The 19,108-nt window shown below is 38.7% G+C and overlaps 1 long non-coding RNA gene across 14 annotated transcripts; it reads left to right on the forward strand.

Annotated features, from left to right (window-relative positions):
* Window positions 1-858: 858 nt before the first annotated feature.
* On the forward strand, window positions 859-18,853 carry LOC105421043 (uncharacterized). Of its 14 annotated transcripts, none has more exons than XR_016040867.1 (15): window positions 859-1,799; window positions 2,356-2,511; window positions 7,638-7,822; window positions 9,335-9,482; window positions 9,682-9,948; window positions 10,125-10,256; window positions 15,840-16,004; window positions 16,403-16,636; window positions 17,300-17,388; window positions 17,489-17,570; window positions 17,689-17,747; window positions 17,922-17,961; window positions 18,107-18,173; window positions 18,286-18,345; window positions 18,421-18,853. It is a non-coding gene; the product is annotated as an uncharacterized LOC105421043 (long non-coding RNA). The 14 variants fall into 14 exon arrangements; XR_016040870.1 differs by having other exon boundaries at window positions 18,290-18,345; window positions 18,421-18,755; XR_016040861.1 differs by lacking the exon at window positions 16,403-16,636.
* The last annotated feature ends 255 nt before the right edge of the window (window positions 18,854-19,108 follow it).

Genomic DNA, 19,108 nt, shown 5'->3' on the forward strand with positions numbered 1-19,108 from the left:
TCTAAGGCTGCTCATTGAAGGGGCAAGTGAAGAAAGTCAAGCCCCAAGCACGAGAGCTTATGTACGTGGAAGTGTCTATCAATAGAAAATCTACTAAGGCTATGATAGACACCGGGGCTACACACAACTTTGTGGCAGATCGAGAGGCACGCCGGCTGAACCTCAGTGAAGGTAATGGATGGTCTCTCAATAAACCAAATACTTGCGGGCGTCGTTTAACCTCCTCTCAAGGGAAGGGAGGCCTGAACTTGCCACGCTTCCTCCCTCACTTGCCCCTGACAACGAAGTGAGAATTGAATCAATTACTCGTTTCAGTCAGCTTGCTCTCAAACTAGTCATACTCAAACCGACCTCATAGACACGATGAAACTCGATTCCTTGTTCGCCTCCTCCCCACCTGCTTTACTACTCCCTTGTCTGACCCGTAACCCTTCCTCTTCGGTGGCTAAAAGCATTATTGATCCACCTAATGCGAGATCTTGGAACCCAAATTTTAGGAGACTCTTAGTTGACCACAAGCTTCACCAATTTTTTAATCTCTAGGTCTTGCCCGATTCGATATTTTTTCTCCCACATGCAATGACAAAATTGTCTGATCCCCCTCTCCAACAGGTTCATTCACTGTTGCTTCATTTTACTGAAGCTTATACTCCCCTCCTTCTCCTCCCCTCTCGGCTTTTCCCTCTATAGCCACTAAGGCTTGGTGCTCCTTTTTGCCCTCAAAATCCAGCTTTTTACTTGGATAGCACTCCATCAAAGGGCTTTGACACTCGATCAACTAAGGCAAAGGGGTATCCCTTTTCCTAACAGATGCACCATGTGCCTCAAAGCTAAAGAAACCAATCAACATCTATTTCTAAATTGCGAGGTTGCCTTGGCCCTTTGGACCGACCTTCTTCTTCTATTCAAGTGGCTATGGGTCATTCCCCAATCGATCCCTCACCTCTTCTCCTTATGCCTTAGAATTCCTTGGAAAAATTCAAGAATTCTTCTATGGATAGCATCTATCTCAGCCCCTCTTTGGACCACTTGAATTGAGAGGTATAATTGGATCTTTAGTGAGGAGGGAGCCTCTACCTCAGCTGTTATTGAAAAAAGGTCACTTGTCACATTCTGGGCCCTAAACCTCCCAAGCTTCTCCATCTTCTCCTTTTCAGATCTTCACCAAAATTGGCAAGCGTTGCTGCACCTAAGTACCCACAGGATTCCTCAAGCTTCTTTATGAAGGACACCGGAACCCCGGTCCATCTGATGGCTGCTCTCTAGGCAACCAAGGCCCCTCAGGCATTGGACGCCTGTTTAGGAATTCTGAAGCCCCGATCCTCCTTTCTTATGCCCTACCTATCGGAGTCGAGGACTCGACATTCGCTGAGGCCAAGTCTGTAGTCAAAGGACTCAGAAGATTTAACCATCATTGAAGCAAAAAGGTGTAGGTAGCAGGTTTTCCAGCAACACTATCGCTTGAGCTTCTGACAATGCCCTCTGCCCTCGGTGACTAGATAACATTTTTGTCGAAATTGGCCACATTTGCAGCAGTATCCAAGTCTCTTGGAGACAGACTCATAGGATATGTAACACTGCGGCAGATGCAGTAGCAAGTGAGGGAGCAAGTCTCAACTATCCCAAGGGGAATTTGAACCCCCCTTAGCTCTCACCTCATTTTTGGATCCATTGCAAAGATTCTCGAACCCTCAAGGGTTCCTGTATAGGGCACCCTGTTTTGGGGATTGCCTAATTTTTGTTTGTAATTCTCTATACAATAAATACAAAAGTCAACTTCCTCATGGAATAAAAAGAAGGTTGGTTGACTAATGGAAAACATGTTGATTTATTGCATTTGGGTTTTATGCCTAGAGGATTCATTAGAAGGTTCATAACTTTTTAATACTAGATCTTTCTATTTGGTTTCTGTTCACCTTGAATTTGGTCTAATTTGGTTAGATGTTCATATTTCTGCCTCTTTTTGTCGATTTTTTATTTCTTGTGTGTTTGTTTGGTGTGTGGGGGGGGGGGGGGGGGAGGGTGTGTGTGTATAAGAGAGAGAGAGAGAGATTCATAGATGATAAGAATTGCATCTCAAGACGTTGATATTTTTGTTGACTTGGGATTTGATTTCTGCCCATAATATGATGGCAAACTGATGATAGAACATTTATGAGTATGAAACTTTGGGATTAGTCATTATTTTGAACAGGGACCACAAAAGTATAAATAGCCATTGAATATGGAAAATGAGACTTTATGTACTGTTTGTTTGCCTTTTGGTAGTTGCATTATAAATATTTGTTGTTTGTTTTTTTAAACAAGGTGGTTTCTCAGTTATCTCTATTATTAAATCAATTTAATTTTTTGTAGGTGGTAGAGCTGGGATTTACCCTATTAGCACTTGCTCATGTTTGACACAATGCCATGCTGGATGAAAAGAACAGTAAGTTATGCCAGCAGTGGAGGTCTGGCTATTCAAGCATATTTTCAGCGTTGCTACAGGAGGCTTAGCTGCTTGTTGTCCAGGTACTATTTAATATTGTTATTCTATGTTGTTGATCCCCTTAGGCTGGAGGAATATCTAAATAACTGATTAAAGCTCAGTTCGTGAAATTGGGGAATTCTCTGTGTATTGTAGTCTCTGGTGGTATTTGCCATTATAAGTAATCTTGTAACCATTTGTCACCATTTCCTCTTATTCTTTCCATCCTACTATGTATGTATTTAAAGCACCTATTCATTATGCATTCTCTCATATCCCAGTAGTAGAACCAAAATATATTTTTTAGATAAAATATAATGACCAAAATACCCTTTGAAACTTTCATAGGTATTTTGGTTTCTTTATTTTATCAGAAATATTTGTTTAATATTTTTCGATAGCGCGAGTTTAATAGAGGATTGGACGTTCAAAATTTGGTGTCAAAATAGTTTATAGAAAAAAACTTAAAAATAAAATAGTGTAGAGACATGAGGTTTGTAAGGTTAGATAAGGGGAAGTACATAAGTTTTATGTTGTAGGGGAAGCATAGAAAGCTTGCCATTAACATAAACCTATGTTCATATGACGCATATATGGCATTAGTAGTTATTTGGTTGGTAGCATGTAAATGTAAGAGATGTAAGAGAGAGAGAGAGAGAGAAAGGGAGAGAGTGTATGTATATTACAATCTGATTGTTTGCTTTGCCCTTGAAACGATTCTTTGTGGGTAAATAGGTTGAGTTAGACCTGACTCGACGAGGTCTAAGGGTCGACTTGGACCTGGGTCCTGGTCAACAAGAGTCGGATTATCAACTTTTTGTAAATCCAAAATGGAAGACCACACCATAACTACCACTGGGATTATGTCTTGTTTTAGTGAGTCTTGCTCTCCATTTCCTCTTCTTTTAGCAAATGTATAGAGGACTTTCCTAAATTCCAAGCAAATCACTTCGCTTCATCTCTCCCTCTCACCCGTTAATTCCTTCCAAATCACCGCGCTTCTCTCCCCCCCCCCTTATCTCTCTCTCTCTCTCTCTCTCTGAGCACAACTCCTCAAAATTAAAACAAGGAAGAAGCTCACTCCCTCCTACATGGGCTCCACTACACCGCCTTTGAGCATTTCCATGCAAGCCTGGAGACCCGACAATGCTTTCAAATCTATAGGAAGAACATTTGTTGGCATCATCATAACTTCCACATTACCTCCCCCACCCCCGCCATAGATGCTTTATTCCTTGGGGACAGCAAATGTAGAAATGCGGTCCCCACCGCATGAAACAATTTTCTTTTAGATATCATAAAAAATAAATTTTCTTTCAAATAAGTCCAAATTTTGAAACTCTTTTCTTGGCACTCAAGCAGTCAATCTCTCTAAAGCCCTCTGTTTCTCTCTGTTGGATTTCTGTGGCCATAAAGGCCTTATAAGTGCATATAATTGATATCTGATATAATGAAACAAAGAACTCTAGTGGGAGTACGGTCATGAAGGACCAAGAAAATATGGTCAAGCTAGACCATGATAAGAAAATGCTATTTGCCAATACTCAGACTTGGCTTGACGTGCTGGGCTAGTCGAGTTAGAAAACCCTATTACCTAGGCATGGAACAAAATTGATGAGGGTTTATGGGATATCTCTTGATGAGGTTGGAGTTGCCCAAGAGAGTGAGCCAATGGACTGTGACCCTTGTGTGAGATGGTCTTTAGAGACGAGGGCCAAAACCTCATCACTGATCCATCACATAGCATGTCCACCAATTCAAAAGTGAGAGGGAAGCCCAATCTAAAAGCACAACAAATTACATAATTCTAAATCTCCCAAATGGGGAGGGATCGTATCATGATCCCTTTACCTGCAAATGCATATTTCTCATCATGGTCCACTTAGGGAATGGGAAGCTGCTTCCTCAATTCAGAGAATGCGTTCATCAGCCTTTTTTATGAGACATCACGAGTGGCCATGGTGGCGGCATCATCAACTTCAACAACCAAAGAGTTGTTTGTGAGTTCATGAGGCTTCATCACATTGTGCTGCTGCTTCAAATGGACAGGGGACATAAGTGCAAGCTTTGGTGAGGAGAGATTTATGGCAACAGGAGGAAGAGAGATTTATGGCAACAGGAGGAGGAGGAGTCGACATTGGCATGCTCGAAGGTGTCCTTCCAGCTGCTGTATTTCTCTCCATCTGCATTGCATTCCATTGCAATCATAACAATACAAGTAGTTCATAAGCCAACACTTTGTTTGTTATAATAGGCATTACACAAAAACAAATTATTTAGGTGGGTACCAACCAACCTGTGCTAATCCATATCTTATATATGTCCAGAATGCCTCACTCGCATTCTGTAGCTGCGAAAATATATCAACCTGAAAGACCCAATGTTAAATGTCAATACTCAATAATATCCCTGCCTCCTTGCACACTGAAATTGTCCCCAAACCTCAGTTCTAGTGGAGCAACACCTTGTTTGCACGACAGAGAGCAAGGAGGTATCAATTCTTAAGGTTTGTCCTGTGCAATTTAAACTACCCTTAAGCCGCCTTCCCCCACTCCCGCATGCATAGAGAAGAAACAAAGTTCCATTTCAGAAGACAAAAGCCCTCATTGGAGACATACATTTATTCTTCTTTTTGTTCCTCGTGAATCAGTCACTACGGCCATGATGCAAGTACGGGTACAACTGTGTGATCCGGTAAAGCTCATACAAGCCAATGGTGCATGTCTGCTTGTCACTGATTTTCTTGAAAACCTCAGCAAGCTCTTGCTGTACTCATGTAAAGAACAAAAAGATGCTGGGTAAGGAAGATCGGAGACAAAATGACTTTTATTTCCAGTATAAGTTCCAAAGTTGAGATGGCACCTTCAATTGTGCATCTGTCGAATGTGTAGCAGGTGATGGCCCATTGTAAACAGAGTCACCCCACTGTGTTTGGCCAATAGGCCCTGATGGTGTCAGCATTCTAGCAGCTGCAAGAGTCCGTAGAAAGAAAAGAAAATCAGCTTAAAGATCCTGAATTCACATCATAGTGTTATAGCCAAAGAGGCAAGATATGGATGGTGGCGCCAATAAAGTTTATTAATAGATACAAAATCTTTACCTGGAGATTAAGGTTGATGTGTGCCAGTATAATTGGCTGAGGTTCCAAGTCTATAGAAACCATGGAGAGGTGACCCGTTATTGCAGTTCCCCGAAGCTTAACAAGCTCATGTAGAACAGTTTTAACCATGCGCACGTATGATATCGCAGTGCTACCCAGAAATAACTAACCACTTTGCTAAGCCAAATCTGTGCGTGCGTGTGTGAGAGAGAGAAGACACCCTTACAGGAGAAGCTAAAAGGTGGATATAATTTGAATAAAAAATACCTTCCATGGATATATCTTGCACTTTCATCTTCCAAATGAAAATTTAATTGTTAACTTACTATAAATGCAATTGAAGTTAAATAAACATTTAAGGAAGGTCCAAAAGTGTAGACTGTTTAGTAGGCATTGCAACAAGTAAGTGATTTTCAAGCAATATGTTATAAGGGGCATATTTTAGTCCACATAAGCCTCCCAATATCCATGATATCTTTACACATGAACCCTAACTTTGCTCTCTCTCTTCAGGTTTCATATTTGTCACAATCTTTCAACTCCTTGCTGTCCGCCATCATCACTGCCAAAATAAACAAAGAACAGGAGAAAAGATATATAAATCATTATCAAGAATAATGTAAACACCAACATTCTAAATAAATGATGGGCTACAAGACTTGGATGCATCCAAGGTTCTGGGCTCATGTAGACACTAAGAATGTGACACACATGTCTAACACTATAGAAACTAAGATACTTTAATCGCTTAAAATTCCACCTCCCCACCCCTCTAATATATCTATGAATGTGTTGTATCTAGAAGAGGCTAAGTTGCGCTTCTGACATGTATATTGGTGTATGGCACTGACACTCGTACCCATATCCTTGGAACACAGGTGATGGAGTAAAACAAATGGAAGAGCACCTTGATATTTTTCAAGAGACAGAAATATTTGTTGAGGGAAAGTAATTTATTTGGAAGAAAGCATAGACCTATATTGGGCATCTTACAAATGGTTTTGTGAAGATCTCATTGCTTAAAATAAGAACTATAGCCGCTTCATGAAACAGAGAGAAGCAACACTCTTGTAGTGATGTTCTTCAGAATCCACAGTTAACATGTTAGTCAAGTGCCATTATTTGAATTATGCAAAACAAGATAGAAAATCTAGCAGTGTAGCAGTGCTAGTATTAGGTATCCTACTCTAACAAGAAATTGTGATTGCTGTATTTCAAAAACCATGCAACAACTAGTTTTCAAATCAGGAACTATGCTCTCACAGGATATTTAGTTGTTTCAAACCCATCCTAAGAAAGCAGGGCACCTAGTCATTTTCTAAAACTACAAGTGGCAACCAAGAGTTTTTCAATAATATAAAGCAACAAATTGGAAATTTAAACTCATTTTCACGAAGAAAGAGTAACAAATTACCATGTTTTTACAAGTAAGCTCTGATCAGTTGCTTCTGAGAACTCAAATTGGTGGTCTGCATCTACTGCCCAGCTGGTGATCCATGTAATTGCATGGAAACCTTCTTTGGATATCCCCATATTGTATAGAAATCCTACATCTATATCAGAATAATGAAGAAAGTAACACTCTGAAGAAGCTTCTTCCAAAAACTGGCCATGATTCTTATTTGATGGTCACTAATTTTCTCTGAAAGCAAATGGGTACAGCTAGCAGTTGGACGAATATTGACTCCCAAAATACATATCCTTTTTCTTATATATTCCAGCCAATTGCCCAAAAGAACAGGGTTCCTAAATGAACTATCTTCACAAAATAATGCAAGAAATAAATGAATCTATTAAAAAAATATAAAAAAAAAGAAGGAAAAACCAGCCATGAAATGAAGCAATACATTCCTATAGGGAACTTAAAATTCTGGATCATTTCACATGAACTATGAACTATGCATATTTCACATTAACTGTGAACTGTGCATAATAAATTATGTATAATTTAATAGTGCTCTAAATGAACATTCAGATATTTCCATATTACATGTCCATGCATGTGCTTGTGTGAGCAATGATCCTATGATTTCATAGATTGCTAATTCTCTATGTGTGTATCTTTTACAGGATATATACAACAGATACAAGAACCAGATTGTAAAGGATCAAAGGTATTTGTATACTAACGAATAGGGGATTACTCATGTAAGATTTCCATTGGCAAAGATGATGACAGCATGTTACAAAGGAAACACCTCTCAGGTTGCAATTGCCTCCTGGTCCATTATGTTGCTGAGTGGCAGCACCTTAAGGTAAAGTCTCCTAGCACAATTTAAATATGAAATAAAGAATGCAGTGAATTACCGAAGCTAGTAATGCTGACAAAGTTATCTTCACATGCATTCCCTAGTTAATTATTGGGTGACAAACTGAATTTGCCAACCTGTGGCAGGACCACATAAATGTTTCCCAATTGCCAGGTAAGAAACACCCCTAAAAGTCTGCACAGTATTCAAGTCCAAATCATCAACTGCAATAGTTAAGTTATACATTAGATGCGCAAGGAGGATGTAAACTGATAGTATTCAATAAATACATGTATACATGTATTGCTAAATATTGTCTGCTTATCATGTTAAATGTGTTAGAAAACCAAATGAGCTCCCATTGAAAATAGCCTTCATTAGTTTAATAGTGATTATGTATGGAACTCAAGGCCCCTGCAAGGTCCCCTGAGTGTCTTCCCAACATCCAACGTGGGGGAATACACTTCACTGACATATACAAATGTATCATGTACAAAACAAAACTAGGAATCAATTGGGCTAGTAGGATTTCTATTTGCGCCTGGAGACTAAACTAGTGTTTGAATATTTTTGAGCTCACTAAATCTCTTGAGGTGTCTTCCCAACACGCATGGCATGCAGCCAATGCTATCGAGGATAGCCTCACCAAAGAGGGGGCTTCCCAAATAAATGTAACCTTGGTCTAGTGGGCAGTCCCTTTTTGTTTTTTTTTTTGTAGAATTTTGTCCCTGTTCTTTATTAATTAACTGTATAAGAGTTCTGGTTTTACACTTGTTATAAGTAATCCAAAAGAGTAAATAAAGAAAAAAAGAATTCTTTGCTTTCCTTTGGAACTTGCATAATAGCTATAGTTGACTTTATCATTTGCCTGTTGTTTATGAAAATGGGAATGGATTTTGAAATAGTATTAATTTCTGGAATTATATCTTAGGTTTTGTAAAGAAATATTGATTTTACTTCTCGGAATGATCACGGGAAAAAGAAAAGCAAAGCAAAGACCTCTAACATAGTTTGGAAGTAAAAAGATGCATTTTATCTGTTAGCAAAATGGCTAGAACTCCTTGAATATTTTGAGGCCCTCATTTCTATTAGACAAGCATTAAAATAATTAGTTTGTGTATTTTTTTTATCGGTGGATGGAGGCTGCAGTGATTATCTATATGGCCAGTAATTTCCAAGATGCTTTTTTTTTCTCTAAACAGCTTTTCTTAGATATATTTGACACTCAAGTTATCCTTGATTCCGTTATAGGTATCTATACTTTGTTAGCTATCCAACTTCATATACCTCCTTATGAAGAGTATTTTCGTTCGCTACATTTTGATATACCACAAAATTTGTGTTGTTTTCTTATCTTACAAATTATCTTTATTTGAAAATGATATTTTTCATGAGCATTGTATGCTAGAAACATATCATGTTCATATTTTGCCTCTTTCTTTTCTGCAACCTTAATCAAAATTCTTTTATGGTGTATCTATAGTGTCCTATTCAGTACTCATTCTTGGCTTTTTTCAGGGGAGAGAAAAGGCAAAAGGATAAATGAATGAAGAATTGTTTAGAGATGTACTAGTTGGAGAGTACTACATGCACTGGTACAGTGAAAGCATCCGTCAAAATAGGAAGGATAAACAAAATCACCTACGCCGCACTTGCTTTTCCTCTGGTTTATGTCTTCTCTTTTTCTTGCCTTGTAATTCTAGGTGTGATATTTTATGTTATTAAGCATTGTTAGACTGGGAGAGCTGCATATTCTTTTCTTTTCTATTCTATTTTTGTTAAAAACAATTGTGGATGTCGTGGTGAAGACTCTCTCTTTCTCTCTCTCTCTCTCTCTCTCTCTCTCTCACACACACATGGTTCAGGCCTCTGGGCATTTGGCCATCTGCTATGCCAAGCCTCCGTCAACTGCGAATCTTCATTTTCTTTCGGAAAGTGTACCCGAGTTTCTTGCTACCCTAGTTTTACCCCATTCCATTATCACCCAAGACCCCTTTGCCATCCTTCACTTGTTGCCCCAATTCACGGCTCTGGTTTTGCTCGGGTACTCATATGTTGGTAAACGTCTAGCAAAATGCAGCGCAGACAGTTTCCCCAAGCTTCAAATTCTACACCGAAGATGGAGGATTGGGGTCAGTTTTCGTCTCCTTGCTTTCCCTATGAACGAAGATGAACTGCAGTTGCAGTTAACATTTAATGTTTGGACTGAATTGATTGTTTGCATGCTTCAATATTATAATGCACTAAACATGGTATTGTTGGACCAAACCATGTGAATTATGAACGTTTGTTGTCATTGGATGTGTAGGATTATGTGCGTGCTCATGAGTGTTCCATGCTGATAGAAGTCAATATTGTGTTAGAAGGCTTATCATCTTGAAATAGGGGGTTTAAAGAAAAAATATTCAGTCCTTCGGAAGAAGATGAAACATAAAACTAGGTGATGAATGAAACTTTTCTCAATAATGCATATTTACCTTAGGAAATATTCGTTTCTATAAGTATTTTGTGGCATGGAATGAGAAACAGAACATCAACATATGAACTTATGCAAATATAGGGCTCACTGGTTCTATGTGCATATGTTATTTGCTGATATGGGAGATGGAACCTTTATTCTTCCTTGTTGCTTATCCAAATCAGACCTCATAAGGGTGATATCTATCAATTTTAGAGTAGTATTTGTTTAAGTCTCTAGGACTGACAACATCTCTGTTAATTTTCAGTGGTTGTACCTTTTAAAATTCACAAGCCTCTGCCATTTATTGGTCTTTCTTTTAATAGGGATACTAGACTATAATGAATGTTTCTCCATGGAGAAAAAAGGACTATGAACTATGGCTTCATAGAGCTATGAGCTATCCTTGGATGCGTCTGGTTCTGAGTTAGCCAATTCATTTGCCACTGTATTTATCTTCTGAAAAATTTATTTAACAAGCTATTGAGAACTGGTCTTAGTTCTGCTAATCAATGGTTTAGAAAACGGTCCGCCAGGCGCCTAGGCGGCCTGGACCAAAAATCCGCCCGCCTAGACCCAGGCAACCCTACACGGGCGGATGTACCTGCGAGGGCGCCCAGGCAAGCGCCTAGGTGAGCTAGGCGGGCTAGAAATTTTTTGTTTTTTTTTTAAATTACGAGGCGCCTGAGGTTCTGGGCGCTGGGGGCCAGGCAGGCCGCCTAAGGCTCGCCTAGCGATTTTTGAAACCTTGCTGCTAGTTCTTTAAAAACTACTTATGGCTTTCCAAATTTTCTAGATCACAGTGGTAGTATCGAACTTTATAAAACTGATGGCTCATCTGCAGTTACCCCCATCTTACCACTGTTTTTGTTGGGTTTTGTGTGTGTGTGTGCGTGCGTGTGTAGAGAGAGAGAGAGAGAGGATCTTGGTAAGGGCAATTGTTGAGAAAAGGGGAGAGAGAGAGAGAGAGAGGTACTCTATGAAGTAAAATGGGAGAGAATTTATGGATAACGATGTTTTCATAGGAGTTTGTCAAAAAAATTGCTATCTTTAGAGAGAGAATCTTGGTAGCAGCATAGATAAACTTGTGAGATGAGAGGTTCTTCTTTTGGAGTGAGGTTTAGGAAAGGGGAGATAGAATCAATGTCTAAGAGATAGAATATAGAAGAGAGTAGGTGAGACTTAGGTTGAAGCCGAGTTCTATAGGACTTTAATTATATTTAGAGATAAGAGAGAGAGAGAGAGAGAGAGAGAGAGAGAGAGAAAGAGAGAGAGAGAGAGAGAGAGAGGGGGAGAGGGAGAGGGAGGAAAGAGACAAATTGAAAGGACAAGCCCTTGGAATGTAAAATGGAGAGATTTTAGGGAAAGGGAGAAGTGATGGGTGCAATACGTTTGCTGGTTAGGAACTAAAGTCGGGTGCGGTAAGTTCAAAATTTTAGTTTACATTGGTCATCTTTTGAGAGATTTAATTTGAATGGGAATTATCCGTTGGATTTTATACATATCGAATTTAGTTGTCTTGAATTGATGGTATTAGGATAGAGGTGCACACACATTTCCAAGTTAAATAGTATCTAAGAAAAATATATTATCTATTTATTTTTTATCAAAACTCCCCTAATTGTAACATTCGTCAAACTCCAAAAGGCCTTGCAACAGACGAATGCACAAATTAAAGAGGCTTAGTACATAGTACTTGTTTTTAAAATTGACTTAGATTTATTGCTTTTTCATTTTTCTTGGTTGATGATCAGTTGTTCTTTCTTTTGTTTGTGACTAAGTAGATGATTTTCATGCATTTCAACTGGCTTAGATTATCGCCTTTTCATTTTTCCTAGTTGAGGATATATTCTTCTTTCTTTTGTTTGGGACTAAGTAGATGATTTTCATTCATTTCAATTTCATTTCTACCAGTGCTTACAATAAAATTCGCCCTTCTTGGGCATAAATGCACATCCAACTATTAAAATTATTGGATATTTATCTCATTGGCTTGATTTAGAGGGTTCTGCTATGAACTTTAATTATAAGGGGGATACTATTTTCATAAGGAAAACTTACTTTGTATCTCAATTTAATGAAAGGGTGGCCCATGATTATCATCTTTTTTGGGTTATCTATGGTATTTATTATTTTGCATGAGAATTTGGTTTAATGAATGGGGACTTGCAAAATGGGAACTAGGTTTCACGAATGCTGATTTAATTGTATGGGGAATAGGGTATAAGTGTAGGTTGGTCATTGTATTTTGTTAGAGGTATTTTGGTCAATATCAAGGGTCCACAAGGGGGTTTTAATGTACTGTACAGGCGCAGTTATTGATGTTATTTTGATTTATGGAATTGAAAGACATTCCCTCCTTCTTTGGCGTACTAGAGAAGGCCCCTACTTTGTGTAGAGGTGCAGCCCTACTTCGAGTAGTGACGTGGTTAGGGCTGGAAAGGCCCTTGTTCCTTTCCCTTTCTTGATGGTGATCTAAGATGTTTCCCTCTTGTTGATCGACAGGCATGATCGACAGGTTGTTGTTGTTGAATCGGTCTCAGATATCTCCTTTATGGGTGTTGGTTTTGCACCGCTGTGCGTTAAAATTGGGGTTTTGCAATCAACCAACAAGCACATAAACTGTTATGAGAACTACTCAAGGACATGGTCGTTGTATGTTTGATGAAGTTATTATGATATCCTCGATTCATCCACTTAAACATGCTAGAACTGCCTAATTTCAGCAATTTACACTCATTGAAATTGCCTCAGTTCAGCGGCAAGTTGCTAAGTACAATGATAATTTGATGAGATAAGGGTTTCTCTATGGTCCGTCTATTTAAGACCACAAAAAAAATTATGCTCGCACAACGAGATTACCTCTCCTCAGGTTATGAGGTGAATTATAACTACAATTGGATACAGATCCACCTTTGTCATGAACGACCAAACATCATTTAGAGCGGGTTGGCTTCACCTCATCCACCAGATCCTCAAATCTCCTTTGATTTGACCTTTTTTACATCCCTCGTACACCACTTGCTCAATTCTCATCAGATCATTTTATTCCCTCACAGATAACTTTGTCACCACCACATCCATGAACTTGACCTCGCTAACCGCCATCGAGCAAACTTGCAGCAAATGCTCATGCGCTTTGGGAACGGGTCTGCTCTAATACCAGATGGTATGGGGAAAAGAAAAAAGAGAAATAGAAAAATCAAAGATCGAATTGATTGAATAACAGGAAGCTTACAATCCAAGCTTCTAGCTCTCTGGTGAAACCAGGATTTTGAACAAAATGATATCTAAGTCTGAAAGCAAAACCCTGAATACGACCACTATTTATAATAAAAGATCTTACTTAAATTCCAAGTAATCCTAATTCTAATTGAAAAAAAAGAAGTCTTGATTACAACAAAATTTTTGATAACATTTTTACCCTTGATAAAATAAATATTTCCATAATAACTCTTAACTAGCTTAATCAAGCATTGATGTTGAGGCCTATCCAGCCTGTTCACCAATTGGCTTCATGCCCAACCCCTCAATCAAGCCTATCCTTAGCCATATATTCCACCCCTCGGCCTACCTCTTCACCCTTAATTCCACCTCAACCTCTTTTTCCCCCTGGCTATCATTTTTTCCACATTCCCCCGCTTGAAGGTCCCCTCCCCCCTCTGCTACCGTACAATCTCAGTGAAGAGCATCCTTCTCCCCCACCCACACATCTTTCCCTCCCCTTTGATAACCCCTCTTCCTCCTATTCCTCGGAATCTTGTTCACCGGTCTCTGTGGACTCTAGCTCTGTGGACGCAAAGCCCAAGGCAATCCTCACGAGATGCTTTTAGTGATGGGCTTCCTGTTCAACAACCCTCATGAAGCCTTTGAAGCCTTCATCAATACTGATAGCGAATCTAGACGCCAGTGTAAGTTGAAGAATGTCAAAGGTAAGGCTCCTGCCACCAATTCGAGAGCATCCTGGGAGCTATCCAAACTATTTCAAAGTAAGATACGAGAAAAGAGAACCTTCAGCTAAGGTCCTCCCAATTCCCTCAGCTCCTCAGCATTCTCGTCGCTCTACCAAGAGTGCCATCCGCTCCGTAGCTGTGCTATGAAGATCCTTATTTGGAATATAAGGGGTTTGGGCCACCTAGGAAAACAGCAAAATATTCGTCAATTTGTTTCACAGTATTCTCCGTCTCTTCTTGGTTTGGTGGAAACCAAGCTTTCTTCTCCCTCTCTCTCCCAAATTTAGAATATTTGGGGTTTTCCCTTACCAGTGGTTAGCTCTGGATGCAATAGGACCTTCTGACGGTATCTGGGTCCTCTAGTACCCATCTCAACATGCCTTAGTTGCCTCTCACATTGTCAAGTTCTCTATCACAGTGATCCTAGCTAGGATCACAGATTTCCTCCATTGGAAGTGCATTGTGGTCTATGGACACATCAAAGCGTGTGAGACTGGCCTGCCATGTCAATAAAAAATCCTAATTCTTTTATTCCCTCTTTCACACGCATGCACATGGACAAACAAACATTTATATTATTTGATCACATCTGCACCCACAGACTCACCATGCTTCAGATGGTAATGAAATCCAATAAACAATTTCTAATCAGACGAGGGGTGCTCCATCATGATAAATTCATGCTTGGTATCACGCTATTGAAGGTTTACTTGAGTACTTGTACTTCTTGATTCTAGAACAACTAAAACTAGCTATACTAATATATAATGTCCTCTAATGTCATTTCACATATACTTGAAACAGGCTCCGTAAGATTTGTTTCTTGTTGATCAGTTTTCTTTAGAAATCTCTACTAATGACCGAGTGCAAAAGATATGAGTAAGAGATATCTCAAAAAGATCTAAGGACATTAGATGATCTCTCCTGTTACCTTATTCTTTTCCTCACCAAATCATGGGGTAGACCCTATCTTGGCTGGAGCATTATGAAAAAGCTTGTGACTGATAGATTTATTACATGAATAATCGCTTTGTCAGACTACAGTGGAGAATTATGATGCATGTGGATTTATTTCGTTTGGGTTTTATGCCTAGAGGATTCATAAGAAGATTCAAAACTTTTTGCTACATGATCCATCTATTTGGTTTCATTTCACCTAGAATTTGGTCAAATTTGGTTAGTTGTTCATATTTCTCCCTCTTCTTGTGTGTGTGCTTGTGAGAGAGATAGATAGATAGATAGACAGATAGAGAGAGAGAGAGAGAGAGAGAGAGAGAGAGAGAGATTCATAGATGATATGAATTGCATCCTAAGACACAAATAATTTTGTTGACCTGGGATTCGATTCATACCCATAATCGGATGGCAACCTGCCAATGGAACATTTGGTAGTATGAAACGTTGGGATTAGCGACCACAAAAGTATAAATAGCCATTGAATATGGAAAATGCAACTTTGTATACTATTTGTTTGCCTTTGCTGGTTGCACTATAGATATTTGTTGTTAGTGTTGTTAAACAAGATGGTTTCTCTGGCAGTTAACTTTTTCTCAAAAAAAACAAGATGGTTTCTCAGTTACCTCTATTGTTAAATCCATGTAATTTTTTGCAGGTGGTAGAGTTGGGATTTACGCTAGTAGTATTGGCTCATATTTGGGACAATTCTGTGCCGGATGAAAAGATCAGTATGTTATGCCAAGTGTGGAGGTCTTGTTGTTCAACCATTGCGTGCATGTTTTCAGATCTGCTTCAGGAAGCTTGGTTGCGTGCTGTACAGGTACTATTTTATATTGTTATTGGATATTTTTTATCCCCTTAGGCTGGAGGAATATCCAAATAACTGGTTAAAGCTCGATTTTTGAAATTGGGATATTCTCTGTGTGCTGTAGTCTTTGGTGGTATGTGCCATTATAAGTAATCTTGTAACGATTTCTCACCATTTCCTCTTAGTTTTACTGTCCTTTTATAGATTTGTTTCAAGCACCTCATTCATTATACATTCTCCTTTTTCTCCTATATATGCATAGTAATTTTCAAATTTTGAATACTTGTTACTCACATGGTTTAACGAGTGAACAGTATATATGCTTATTTTATGTAATTTTGACTCTCTTTTTTCATGTATCCCCTGCAAAATTACTAATCTTGAATTTTCTGCATCACAAACATGCATAGTTTAGTATTTCACCCCCATCATGATGCATGGAGGACATGTCCATCTACGATGCCATAAAAGAAGTTGTTCATTTGCATAGAGGGTGTAGAGTTGTCAGCCCCACCTGCACCTCTTATTTCCAAGCGTTCAATAATCGAAGGCATCGATGCATTTATCAGCGAGGCTATGGAAGGATACCATGCTGAAACATGGAGAGCTTGCTTCTGTGCACATGTTTTGCTCCATTTGCCAAGGTTCTCATTTGAAACTGAAGGAACTTCTCATTTGAAACTGAATGAACTAAGCAGGCATTAGCAATTGTTTTTCGTAAAGCTTCATTTTCACGTTCTCTTGACATTAGAAGCAAGCCAGTGGCTTTGAGGAAACCCTTTTTGCTGGTTATTGCAGCTCGTTATATATATTGCCCTGGTTATATAAAAAAGGTTTTGGAGAAGGATGAGGATGAAGGTCTCACTGTGTGGGTCTCACTGTGGAGTCAGGAGAATTTAAACTTTTCTATTTTCTTTTCATTAATGGACGTTCATGTCCTAAAAAATCTGATCTCATGTTCTATTGTGTAGACATGTGAAATGGATTGCTTGGGCAATGTAGCGTTTGGCATGTCATTGTGGCATGAACAATCGTAACCATCAATTTTGAATCAAACAGCTAAGAAGTGGGGTCACGTATAACTTCTATGTTGTTTGGGTCACACATAAAACTTTCCCTATCCATTTTCACTTGGTTTGTTGAATTAATAGAATAAATCCTTTGTGTTATTATAATAAACTTCATGCGCGGGCAATTAAATCTTCCTTTTGTTGAAAACTGACTTCCATGTTACTATGGTTTTCTTAGTTTTCTTAATGATAGCGATATCATTATTGTCTCATTATGCATTTTCCTTTGATTGCAAGAGGAACTTGTTGATATCAGTAAGCATTGGGATGACTTGGAGGAAGAGGAGGAAGAAGAGGAGGAACATATGGAAGAAGAGGAATTGGAGGCCAGTATCCAATCAGATGCCAGCCTCTCTCTCTCTCTCTCTCTCTCTCTCTCTCTCTCACTGCTGTATTAATAAATTGAGTTTTTTAAGTTCCCCACAGTACACCAACTGGTGTGAAGGCACCTGACGTCATTGATCTTCGAAAGCAATAAAGGAAAGAGCCAGGGAAGCCTCTTTACCAAGTAAGTACATCGAAAGATTTTGGGCCCTATCTTCCAGTGAGCTACATTATTAGTCATCTTTTGATTATCATTTTATTCTTGTGGAGTCCAACACTCTATTTCTCTTGTTCTAAATAAGGTACTCGAGGAGAAGGAAGAAAGGATTGCACCAGAAACCTTACTCAGAACAACGCACATGTACGTCTACACCTTAACTAGCTGCTTATCTGACTATCATTTTCATGAATTTTAGGACTTCTTTTGTGCAGTTTCTTATTTCTCATTGTGTGAGTTTTTTTTTTTCCTTTTTGAGAGAGGGTTTATCATAGGGAAACTCTTGATTAGCATTTGAGAACTTTTTTCCTTGGACAGGAATGTGCTTGGGGCAATGGATTAAACTGGTCCTAAAAGGGTAAACAGATTTATTCTTTTGTATGTTGGTGTTGCTCTTAAGCACTTAATGATTTGTTGGCTAGATTTATATATGAAATTCTTTCGACCTCTTTTCAATTATCCTCTGCATTTTGTCATACTGATTCTAGATGATCTTTACCCAGGTTGAGCTACTATTAGGACAAAGTGAATTAAAGGCTTTGGATGATGTTACTTTCGCAGCAAAGTAAGGTATTTTTTTTATAATAGGAGGCCAGATTCTTGATGTGTTGTTTGATGCATGCATACAAAGTTTTATACATAGTTATTCATTATTGGGTGACATGGTTCATGTATGAGGAAGCAAGGGAAGAAGAGAAGTCATGAAATCAACGCGAAGAACTTCAGTGACCTGGTGGCAGAGGTTTGTTCCGAGTGCATTCCAGAGTGGGTTTTCACTTTTCTTTTCTTTTTTGTTAATTTTTTGAACTCTGTGTAGGCTAAGAAAAAGAGGAAGCGCAAGATGTAGGAAAAAGGAAGGGAAGGCAAAGAAGGATTTCAAGTTTTAAACACAAAGCTATACATCAAATTCGCATAGCATGAATGCTCCCCCTCGCTCATTGGATATATTCTGTTTGGTGAATATATTGTGAACTATGAAATTCAAAGGATCTGACACATTGAAAGTTCTTATTGACATGTAAAATGTGAAGTTCTTTGGTCAATCTTGGGCCATCTTGGTTCGATTAATGAATGGACAGGGCAGGTAGTTGTACTACTGAGGTAGGAGTGATGTTTAAAAGGAATTTGATTAGTGAATCCATTTTGAGATCATCGATGAATCTTAACTGCGCCTGAACTTGGTGGAAAGTTAGAAGTGGTTTTATTTTCTTTAGGGAAGCCAGGACCTATATAAAGCATGAATTTCTCAAGGTTCACCCGTGTGATGTTCTTGTTTTTATGTTTTGCTTCTTATTTTGTGTCAACGAGCCACAAACACGACCTAAAGGAGCATTATTATCAGCATAAGAAATGTCCATTGTTGGCATGAATTTACTGGGTGCGTGCCATAATTAGCGACCCAAGGAATAATAAAATATCGGCATATCAAAATTTTGGTAATAAATCGGTTTTATTTCAAAAGGTTGGAGGAAAAAATCGGTTAAAAAATATGGATCACCAAAAAA

This window comes from Amborella trichopoda, chromosome 9, assembly GCF_054954075.1.
Source record: "Amborella trichopoda isolate Santa Cruz 75 chromosome 9, AtrichopodaSantaCruz75HAP2 v2.0, whole genome shotgun sequence".
Taxonomy (NCBI): domain Eukaryota; kingdom Viridiplantae; phylum Streptophyta; class Magnoliopsida; order Amborellales; family Amborellaceae; genus Amborella; species Amborella trichopoda.